The following is a 12,309-nucleotide window of genomic DNA, read 5'->3' on the forward strand; positions in this document are numbered from 1 at the left end:
GATTTCGGCCCGTGCGATCGCTTTTGGACGCAGTTGGCCCTTCGCTGCTTTCTGCTACCGACCTCGCCTCCCGGTACGGCATTGAGGGAGGGATATGTCGGCCCAAAACCACATGAGACAAATCCCACGCCTACTCACAGCTCCAGACCGCCCTTGTCATCACAATTTAGCGCAACATTTCGATGGCTTATATATTCAAGAGAAAAGTCATTTTATCTGACATATGGTAAGCACTGGAGTCGCCGATTACAAAGTGTGTACGCACGCGCCCTGCTGAAGGTAACATACACACTTGCTTAAAGTTTATTTCGTCTCGAATTTCAGGGAAATTACAATAGCTAATATCTTGCAGACATCACATTTACAGCTAAAATACATAGCCCATACGGATACATAATTAAACATGAAAAATTTAAAGAAACAGTGATTTTCAAAAAAGCAGCTATACAAAATGCGGCCTGGATTCTCATTTTAAAATCTGTTAACTCATTCAGTACGAATAAAATATAATCAGGTAGCGCATTCCATAACTTAGCTGATACTGAAGTAAGAAAGAGAATTAAGACCATAATTGGTTGTTCTAGATTGATTGAGGAACAGAATGTAATTTCCCGCGAACATCATCAGAACTGAGAAGACCGGAGAGAAAACTCGTTTGTTTTCTTTTTATATCCAGTAGTAGGAAAATCCTTCAAAAACAGACTTTTATAGTGTTAATATCAAGAAATGTTAAATGCGCTTATTGCATAGAAAACATATAGAGTTTGGCTTTGGTAATCTGCAAATGTAAATCTCAGTATTCTCTTACTTATATTATAACGTTCTTTTGACAAGGACAACTGACGAAATGCCAGTTTTTGCTACTACAAGAATAACAGCGAAAAAAGCACTACTTTGTCACGAATTCTCTATAACGAAAATTTGTTCAGAAATCATAAGTCTGCATTAACAGCACACACCATGGATACTCCTTAGTATCTGCTAGAAATTTTCTTCTCACTTTTTTCTCCGGCCACGCTTCAACCATTTGATGAGGTCCAGTTTCGTGCTTCTCAAGTTGCCTCGTTCATGCCCAAAAGAATCCTGGGTAATTCTGCCATTCCGTGACAAGGGAAGACCCGATTCTCATTTCATAGACTTTTTTATAAGTGTAGGGCCACCCTGTCCTACCAGCAAAATACCGCATCCATTGAAGTTTTTAGCTCTCAAAAGTTGCCCAAATTGTATCGGTAGGTCCTGGAATTCGTCCACAGAGAGGCCATAGAGACAACTTCACTCGTGAACCGCCAGCTTTGCAAAAAAGCATTTCAGGCGTCCCAGTCTGCACGAAACGTTCTCTCACCTCTGTCTCCAGAAGACCAGACTCGCACGGTTCTTACATCTACGTTTATGCCAGTACAATCAACTGAAAATGTCAATTCCTTGTAAAAACCAGCATCTTTTTTTGGTACGGTAGGTATCGGAGAGCCAGAACATTTGCGCATGAGCTGACGGAATGTTTGAAAGAGAGAAAAATGCAGTACCTCTAGACGTGGCGCTGGAGCGTCGTACCAAACGAGTCATCCCGGGATTTCGGCCCGTGCGATCACTTTTGGACGCAGTTGGCCCTTCGTTGTAGGAACAGCTCACGAATGGGCGAGCGCCAATAATACTCGCTCCTGATTGGCTGAACGCACTGCTTCTACGTTAAGTTGGTTTCTTCATTTTAAGCAAAACAATATCTTCGCGTTGCATTCGCTAAAATGCTTTAAAGGATCCGAAGAACTAGATACTCCGGAAGGTGAATTTTTGAGTGATAAGAGGAAGAGCAAAAGATTTTTCTCATAAAAAAGTTTAAATCTTGGGTGGACTTGCATGGTGCCGAGCGTACCGGGATTGTGAGGTTGTGCAGCTCACCAAAAAGGGTCAGAGAACATTTTGCCATTGATGGGATGAACGAGGGGCTCAAACTTGGTGGAAGAAGTCCTTTCGGTAGAAAAACTGTTTGCTTTTTTACGGATGAGTGTTCTCGAGTGGATTCTTATTTTCAAGTAGTAGAAAACTCAAAAGCACATGTGAATTTAATAATTTAAAGATTAACATTTGGTTAAATCGTTGTTGCTTTTGTTCAGGAATGAAACTCGATTTTTTTTCTCGAGCGGGTATAAATAGCAATCATCTGTACTCGTGTTGGACCTAAAGAAGTAGTTGGCTTGTTTGTCTGTTTGTTTGCTTTTTTTGCGAGCGAAGAGTGTTTTTACTCCGCATAACTGATAGTTTTTCGAAGTGCATCAACATTAAGAAAATTTTGCCCTCTATGTTATTAACAAGTAATCGCAATAGGTCCTCGTAAATTAAGGATCAATATCACTTGTGTTTTCAGAAGTGGCTGAAATTGCCCTCGTCGCTGCGCAACCAAGCAACTTCTGAAAACAGGCGTGATATTAATCCTTAAGCCCTGGCCAAACGGTAAATGTTTGACGACCAAACATCATCAAACATTCTTTGGTGATCAAACATGTTGATGTTTGAAGCCATGGCCAAACGGTTCAAACATGTTTTATCACCCCATGCGCGAGCCAAACATGTTTGATACACCTGGCCAAACGAACCAAACATCACCAAACAAACATGAGAACAAAAGAAATGTTTGATGTTGTTTGATCGAATGTTTGATAGAGTTCAAACACGCTCAAACATCATCAAACAAGGTCGCCAAACGGTAAAATGTTTGATCACCAAACAATGTTTGATTATGTTTGGTCGTCAAACATTTCCCGTTTGGCCAAGGCTTTAATTTTACTCGGCCCTCATGCGATTACCTACACAAATGTTTTCTTTTGTTTTCATTAACAAACATATCTGTTGATCACGTGAGCGAAAACCAAAAATAGATGGTTTTCAACCTGTCTCTAGAGACAGATTCTAGATTCTTCTCGCTACGGAGCAAATTTCAAAACAGTTTTGTTTCAAAATGAGTGCAGTAGGTCCACTGAATTAACATAAAAGCAAAAGAATGTAAAAGTGGTCGCCATTTTTTAAAGTGGTCTATTTGCTAATGGGCGAACAAAAGGAGAAAATGGAAGATCTTTTGTTTTCGTCCACCAACATGGCGACAATGACGTAACGCAAAAACCAGCTTGCCCCTCTAGAAATTGACACTCGAACCAGCTTGCTTAAAAAAAGTTGCAAGTATTGGGACGGCAAACTCCAAGGCTTTTGGATGAAGCTTGAGACAAGGACTGTATGGATTACCAATGAAATCACCCTAAGTGAATTTTGAAAATGAATTAAGAATTTTAAAAAAAGATAATGGCTATAAATTCATCAAATAATTTAACTTGGATATCGATTTTAAAAAATCAGCAACAAAGGTCGAATTAACTAATTTACAATTCAGCGCAGGACCGTCAGTTTTCTTGCATTGGCTGTCCTTGCGATGAAGACCGCTGATATGTGAAGGGACTACTAAGATCAAATTAAAAGGACGGATTCGTTTGTGATTGATGGACCTAATTACGTTAATTGTTAAGTGAAGTGAATACCTGATACGTCAGTTCTCATTCAAAAAGCACTCGGCTATTGTCCTCGCTTTAAACAGACAACGATAATAGCATGAAATGATGGATTTTAATCTAAGAACAGCTGGGATGTTCCGCCTTGTTAATTTTGTTTTGTAGTATTTTGATCTGAAGATACCAAGATTCATTTCTCCCGACCAAATTTCTCTTGGCTCAGTAATCAAGTGATATTGTGCGTTTTTCAAACTTAACAATTGCGAATAGCACTTAGACTTTGGAAGGTAAAATTTCTTAAATTAGATAAAAAAATAAACACCGGGCTATTTTGTAATTGTTCAGCTGTTTACGACATCTAAGAACTGATTAATTCACAGGGCACCCCAATCTTTTGGACTTTCGTTTTCGAAATAACTGAAGCGAAATGAAAACAGCCTTTGGGCTGCAAGAAGGATTAATGACATATTAACTAATTAATTAAAATGGACGAGAGCAACGGATGTTGTGATTCTCTTTGGTCGAGGAACACAGCATGCACTTGGCGAAGTTGTGAGGGTTTACATGCCTTCGTTTTACATTGATCTAAGTTCACATTATAGTCGTTTTGGTTTCGTGGGACGACAAATCTTGGCCTGGAAAAACACTGGAACAGTCAGGCATCAGGAAACATTTAGACTATATTAAGGTAAGGGACTGTTTTGTAACAAACTTGCAGACGGCGAACAATGAGTAAAACTTGGCCCTGATTTCCGTGACGAAAAAAAAAGGAAACTTGTTTCACGGTGTGTAAAAGAAAGTTCGACTTCTCCGAAGATTACAGAGTTTAAATGACTGTCGTTGATGCAAAGTCAACCATGACAGTAGATTTTTGCGCATAACATCGCAAGTTTTATAATGGAGTAAAGGGTTTGTTTTGAAAAGTCACTAAGTGTTTTTTAAATTACGTTAAAACTACTTCAATTAATACTATTTTACTGTCAATCATTGTATTCAAGAAATGTAGCTTGTAATTCTTTTTAAGACTTCTTGTCAAAATAGAAAATGTTTCCTGATTTGACCACTGCTCATTTGATTTGTCTCAAGCTGTTTATTTGTTTCTTTTGCTTGTAAGAAACAGCTCAAACTATTGGATATTCATGGCCTATAGATTCGCTTACGAAAACGATGACTTATTTCGGGCGCTTCGATACAGTAAAGTCAGTGCCGAAATTCATTGCAAAGGGACTCTTTCACTGTTTCGCATTTTTGCGTGGGAAAAAATAATAAAATTTCTTATCACTAAGTAAAGGTTATTAAAGAGTCTGAACATTAATTCCCGCTTTTGAAAACAATTGAGTGTAAATTTACGCTCAGAACTGTTTAGATACAGAGTGAGCTCTTTGTTGGTCATTACTGGGTTAAACCCTGCACTACTAACAAGCTGAAAATCCAGCTTGGTTTTTTCCGTCTCATTATCAATCTCCTCGGGAGGGCTTATTTTGACGAGTGGTTTAATACGCAGTTCTGATTCACCCCTTAATTCAGACATTGTGAAATCCCTCTTGAAGAAAAAGTTCATATAAAACTGATTTGAACAAAGTGACTGTAGCTTGGGAGATTCAGCAAGTTCGCAATGTTAAATCACAACTCTGTATTGGTGGAATGTGCATGATATTTTATCACTGGCATGATGTGTTGAAATATGTGGGTACAACATTACGTCTTACCATTCAATGTGACATTTCTAGTGCCTTAGTCTTAATTTTGTAGCAAATTGATTTTGCCTCACATTTTCTTCATTCAAATGAAAGCATTCGCAATTTTCTCTTCTCTTAGAGTCTGAAAAGACGGCAGTCTTTTAAGTGTAACCAAATATTTAAAAACTAGATGTTGTTGATTCGTTTTGAGCACTTGAGATTATGCATTTTTCTTTTCTTATATTCTTGGCCTTTCTTCATTTATTTTCTTCCCGACCATTTCTGAAAAGAACATGCGTGATGCGCTTCTTTCACGCTAAAAGTTCATGCGTTCGCGCTTTTAGATTCTTCCATCTCAAACCACGTGGAATTTAATTCATCTTGGCCCCTAAGCCACTTAATAAATAGCGTTTTTGTCTCAGTTTAAAGGTAGAAAAAGTTAGTTTTCTCTCGAATTTTCAGTTTTCTAACTAGGCGGAGATAGATGTGTGATTAATTATATTCGCATCGAACTAAAGGAGACGACGCGCGGCAAACTGAACCTAAGGGGTCGTATTTTCTGCCCACACTCTTTCAGCGAAGAAATCTTTTCAGGGTGATGATTCCAACTTTTTTCGTTCGGTTTTTTTTTTTTTTTTTTTTTCATTAAAGAAGTAATCATGTATTACATGTTAAACTCTCCTTACGATCTCAAGGAAGCCCAATTTCAATGCAGTTTGAATTTGAAAAGACAAGAGAATTTCAAAGGGAATCAATCACAGAGCAATCACTAACTTGTTTACACATAAAGAGGGGCTTCAACTTTATGGTGTTCGAGCTAACCTTTAATTCGGAGACACTGAACAAAAGTCATATAATAATAACATGATAGCTGAGACGCGAAAGTTATACGTTCGTTTATCATGATTATTTTAAATCCCAACTGACTGTTAGGCTTCACAGTGCAATGAGACTGCATGTTTGAATATTGTCTGTACTGTGTTAGGCTTTTCATCTTGTTCTCCTTTTACATGGAGAGGTTAATTAACTCCAAGTCTTGCTAACGATTTTCTGAAGACTGCAGCATCAAAGGCGATGTGCAGTCCAAACTGGGAAATTGGATGCCGTAAGCCTAAAGCCCATCGTATCTGTTTGCTTCAGTACACAAAATTTCAACAGAACATTATTTTACCTTCCAGTCAACAAAGCGTCCATTCATTTTCTACTCGATTTATGAAACAATATTCTGCAGATTCAGTTTCCGGGATTTAAACAAATCCAGGGAACAAACATACAGTTACATATACCTGGTTAATATTCCTTTCTTATTGCGCGGTAGAATCGCGAGATAGAAAAAGCGATCATGCGGATTCAAGAGCCGTTCGGCTCTTCAAGCTCGAGATAACAGCTCAAATGGGGTCAAAAGTTATGTTTGGATGGCCAGTACCTAGACTTTGTGATAAACGTCCATGATGAATTTAGTGCTAGGAAATTTTGAAAGAGGAAGTAAGTTAGATAGGCTGTTTCTTGTACAAATTACAAGGGTCTATTCCCAGCGCCTTCGAAGAGCCGTCACCATCGCTATAAAGAATATAGTTCGTGTCATATATATATTGTAGGCAACTGTTCATTTGTCTTAATTTGACTTTCCAACCAAGAAAAAAGCTTAAAGTTCTCTTGTTCTCCCATAGCACATCCCTCAAAAATGACAATTACAAGATCACTGATTTTTTTATTCTATCTAGTTTCATTGGTCAATTAGGAATGATTTGGCAAAAGTCCGAGATACCAATTCATAATTAAACGTAAGGACATTTTTTTTTTACGGTCCTAAGTAAGAGTTAACACGAGCCCAGAAGGAACCACATTTTAAAGGACAATAGCTGTAGAACAAAGAGGTTCAATGCGTTTTTCGCTTCACCGAGGCACGCAACTTCCATGCAATGCCCATTTGCTTTTGTATGTTGTATTTAAAGAAAAAAGAAGATCACTAGTCTTTTGCCTGCAATAGGAGTGAACGAAGAGACCAGGTTTTCCGTGTACTGTGCATCACTGTCCAATTCAATAAAATGGAAGTTTCCATTTAGATATTATGCACACTGTATCATAAAAAACTTGAAATCCAATTGATTCATCAGACTCCTTTCTTCAAGCTATATGTTTTACCTTGGATAGCAACACTTTGAATCACGGAAATTTAACCTTGACTCAGAGATCTAAGGCCCTAAGAAGAAAGAGAGCTAGATCACCCCGCCTTGCGGCATATGGGCAAGACAAAAGAAAGATTAAAGATTAATCCGACAAGTCCCTCTTATTACCCAACCTTTAGATGCTGAACGTGTTGAATAGCACAGATTCGCCGTCAACTGTTGTTACTTTTGACAACATTTACGTAGTTTCAGTGGAAAGGATTTGAAGACAACAACTAAATGTCAATTTTCTTATCTCTTGGTCATGTGAACCGACTTCTTTAGTATTAAATACCTCGGCAATCAGTTTGTCTCCCTGAACTCCACATGGGCGTGGCTCTAGCAGATGGATCTTTTTAAAGAGACAGCGTTTTGCACGGGGCAAGCGCTTGTTTCAGGAGATTTTCCCAGCAGGTGAGGGACTTCCCTTGGCCTCAATAGTTTCAGAATCTGCGAGATAAACAAAAGACGTAATCACGAGTTAAATGCTTTAAAGAGCCGGTCTCACATGCTAGCAATGAAGTGTGCACCTTACATGGCCTGTTGTCATGCCACACCAGTTGGAAATTAGCGTGGAGTTTTTCTTTTAAAAAGAACAGCAGATTACAAACGCATTGCTTCACGAGAACAATGCAAAAATAATAAAGCGGGGTCACATTACATCGCTTCGTGCGGAGAAAGTCAAAAGTCCATACTAGCGGGGGAACTTTTGTTCTCTTCCGAAGCAAAACTACTATCAATTAGAATTACTCAGACAAGGCAAAAAAATGCGGGTCCTTATTTCTTTCACACAGCGGGCCTTTTAAGATGTTCTGTCTCCTTGGGGCCCTTGTCAGCACCAATGTACCGGCTTTCAAAGGAAGGTCCTTAAATGTTAATACTGACAGAGTGGTAAATAAGCGTTTTAGCGTCTTGCACGAGGGAAATTAAGGGAAGGCGCGGTCGTCATGCGTCGTTTGAGATGGAGAAAAGTAAGCGCGTGGTAGCTGAATAATAACACGAGAGGCTCTTCTAAGAAAACAACGGTTTCGACTCCCCCCTTGAACGGCAAGAGCCGGATATAACATTTTCAATTTGTTACTCATGACAAACTTTGTCAGGGTCTCGCTTCGGTATGCGAAAGGAAAGAGTTCATTTTAATAAATGTCAGAGAGTGTCTCTTGACAACACCTTGTTTGTCTATACACATACCGGCGTGCTTCCAAGTGACACCGGTGTGGTGGTCTGGCTTGGTTTCACAAAGTTTAACTTTAGAGGAACACATTCAAATAGAAAAAATGAGATTTAAGAATAATTGCTATTGTATGTAAGCTGATAAATGTAATTTCTACGCTTCCTTCTCCCCTAAGAGGGTTTCACTAATAGATGAAGGATACAACAAGTTTTAAAACTTATTGAGAAGTTCTTGGACCTTTATCCAAACAACTCAGCAGGCTCAAAATCCTAACAAAAAATACACACCATAATTTAAAGTTTACAGCATCTGTCCTTTGCTCGTGGAGGATTATCCAAATTTGAGAGAAGCAGGAATTAATCAGCGGGATACTTAACCGCCTGTTTCATTAACTAGAGCTTTTGAAGGGGAAAAGCATGTGTCCTTTTTAAAAATCCTCACTTCATGGGCGCATCATGACATCATGTGTTTCTGACATGCGCATAGTTCGTTTCTCACATGGCTGACAGAACGTCGCGTTGCTTGCCTCTGGAAAGAACAGAAATGATGTAGACGTCTTAATCTTTCAAAATCTCATGCTCTATTTTCCTTTTACCAAAAATTGTCGAGAACTTTTCAGATATTACGATTACTTTCTGCTTTCCTGATCGTTCAGACGTCTACAATGGAAAACAAAACAGTTACACCAAATGGCATTCTCTCGCAAATTAGTCCGAAACTAAAACAACCAAATATAACAAGATAACATATCCGCAAAACATCTTGCTAACTTAAAATACGAGTGTAAGCAAGACGGTGCACAATAAACGAGGAAATAAATTAAACGTAATATTGCGGTTCTTATTACAAAAGTGATTATCAAACTCCTGGGGGGATGGGTGGGGGACCTCGCATATGAAGGAGCGGGAATGCTCGTCGAAATTGTTTGAATTAAACCCCAAATGGAGACCTATCTGGGCTTGGCCCAGGCTTTTTGGACTCCCAAAAGGGAAAAAGAGACCATATTTTAAAAATATAACGGCTACATATGGGCTACATATGATGGCGTTTTGCCTAGAACACCTTAATTGACACAAGAATCCGAAATTTACACCTCTAAGCGAGACGATGATTATCCCCGCCCCTATTTTTAACACGCTTCAATCCCATTTTAAACGTCATATACATGCACCATGGCAGAGGTTTCCATCGCTGAAATAAGGAATAAAATGTCTCAGTTTTCGAGAGAGGCGTTTAAGTAGTCCTTCTGAATGTCGTTCGCAAAGTGCATTGGACATATAGCTTGTGCAAGAAGGAACAAGTGAATAATAATAATTATTATTATTGTTATTGTTATTATTAACTTTATATATTTGAGTGCCAACTGTATTCAGCACTAAGGCGCTAATTGGGGTGCAGAAATCAAATCAACCCTCATTAAACGCTGGGTCTAAGAATCGAACTCGAGCCACATTGGTGGGAGGCGAGTGCTCTCACAACTGCGCCATCCCTGCTTGAATGCTGGAAGTCCCGAAACACTGGCCTCGCGATCGATCGCTTTGTGAGTTTCAAAAAAGCAAAATCAATCGGAAAGAAGAAACTTTTCCCTATTTGACTCATCCGGATTTGGCCCAGTGTAACAGAATAAATTTAAGGTAGACTCAAGAGTCCCATGAACAATTAAATTGATCGATGGACATTTTCTCGAAATCTTTTGTCTCGCTACTTTCAAAGGGAAAAGCATTTATAGGAAAATAGGTAATTAAAATAACCTGTTTACGAGACAAACTGCAGAAATTGCAGAATTGAGCAGCCCGTTTGTTGACATTCTCTAATTATGATGCTGATGCAACTGAGCTACTCGAGTTTTAAGGGTGGGAAAATCTTGCACGCGAGCAGGAAATTCATAAAGCCACCATGGTGTTTAGATGTCTGCACAGGCTAGCTCCAGAGTATCTGTATTCAAAGTTTACGTGGCGTGACTCTGCTTATGACCTCAGGGACTCAATGTTCCATTACCGCGCACTAATTACTATCGAAAAAGCTTTAGTTACAATGGCGCCACATTATGGAACAGTCTACCCTGCGATATAAGGAACACAGGTCTCTGGGGGTATTTAAATGTAAGATCAATGACATTCTTTACGCACGGCATTCACGGAAAACAGCTTTTAGTAATAGTATACCGTATGAATGTTAAATATTTTAGCGTATGTGATATGTATTTTTATGGCTGATGAATTGATCGTGTTTAAATAAAGATTATTATCATTGGGCTACGAATACTGTTTTCTGGACTTAGTTTCTCAGTACTAAAAATCGCTTTTGAATTTCGTAAGGCATTTGGACAAGCTTTCAAGTCCTTAGCTTCTAACTCAACATGATCACTCTAAAGTTTATTTTTCTTGACTCTTAATTTCAGCTAAATGCCGTCGAATAATCAATTTTCTGAGTGGCAATATGTCGTAATGCAGTATACCCAGATTTAACCAGACAGAAGATATATCTCTTCAGCTAGACTGTGAACTGTAGAAACGTCACGACGTAATGGCTAAAAGTAAGGAAATCAACCCATGAAACCTCTCTATTATTTCGCCTTTTGTTTCTTCAAAACAAAGGACCAGCTTTTTAATACAAATGTGGGTTGTCGTTTTGCCAACGACTTGTCGTGCCCAAATCATTTTCAAGGTCTTTAACACGACTTTTCCGCATTTAGGTCCTTAACTGCCATCTCATTTTATTAATTACCTTTGGATGAAAGACAGGTTCTAGACAAACCAGCAGTGTTGCTTTACACATCAATCCGTATAAGGTACACTACTTTTATCGACTGGCACCCTTAAGCATTTGAAGGCGGTTCAGACAAAAAAATTGGACTTAAAAGAAAGCGTGCTTCCACAGGCTATTTTATTTGCAATTTAACACTGACAATACGGTTGGACAATGCCTAATAAATTTGCCTCGAGAATCGGAAAGTTTTGAAGAAAGTAAGAGTAGTACCCACACCTCTGCCATTAAAGCAATTGTAACTGAGAAAAGAAGTGAGAAAGTTGCTCAGAAATCGTTCTTTTCGAAAGTATTACCGGAAAAATGTATTGTAAAGTTACACCAACCCAATTAGCTTGCGAAAGCAAAAAGAGATTAATGGCATAATGAGCTATTGTCAGCAGGCTATTAAATATTACAAGGTAATGAATAGGTCTTATTTTCAGAGTTACACGTGTTAAGACTTGAGAAAAAGATAAAGATAGAGTTCACTGCGGTGCCAATAAATTTAACGGAAAAACAATTTGCCAGTATTTCAAACACGTCTGAGTTATCTACTAATCTTATACCAATTTTGACCAGAACATTTAAAGACAATAAAATAATTGAAGAAAACAATTTAACAAAGAGAGCGGTGGTCGGAAATACGGCTGGAAAATTAGGGGAGGGGAGGGGGGGGAGGAAAGGAGATCGTCTGGCAGGTCTAATGTTACCAAAAATACGCGAACACAATACAAGACAAATAGCAGTTAGGAGATCGAACAGCAAATAACGCAGGATAGAGATTTTCCTTGTTGCTGGTGTGTAGTTGAAAGGGAACAAAGCCCTTTTTGTTTGTAGTTGAGTTAGCGGAACAACACAGTAAACAATGAACCGAGAGCATGCCATCATGGATGGAGATGTACGGTCAGTCTTCTTCTGTGCTAGTTTTCAACTACGAGCTACTGTCATAGGTTCCGAGGAAATCGCAGTGTAAACAGTGATGGTCTGTGCTCAGAATAAAGTAAATAAACGCAACACGTTTAATAGGTGAATCAGAACAAAAGAGT

Source organism: Montipora foliosa, chromosome 14 (assembly GCF_036669935.1).
Source record: "Montipora foliosa isolate CH-2021 chromosome 14, ASM3666993v2, whole genome shotgun sequence".
In the NCBI taxonomy this organism is placed as follows: domain Eukaryota; kingdom Metazoa; phylum Cnidaria; class Anthozoa; order Scleractinia; family Acroporidae; genus Montipora; species Montipora foliosa.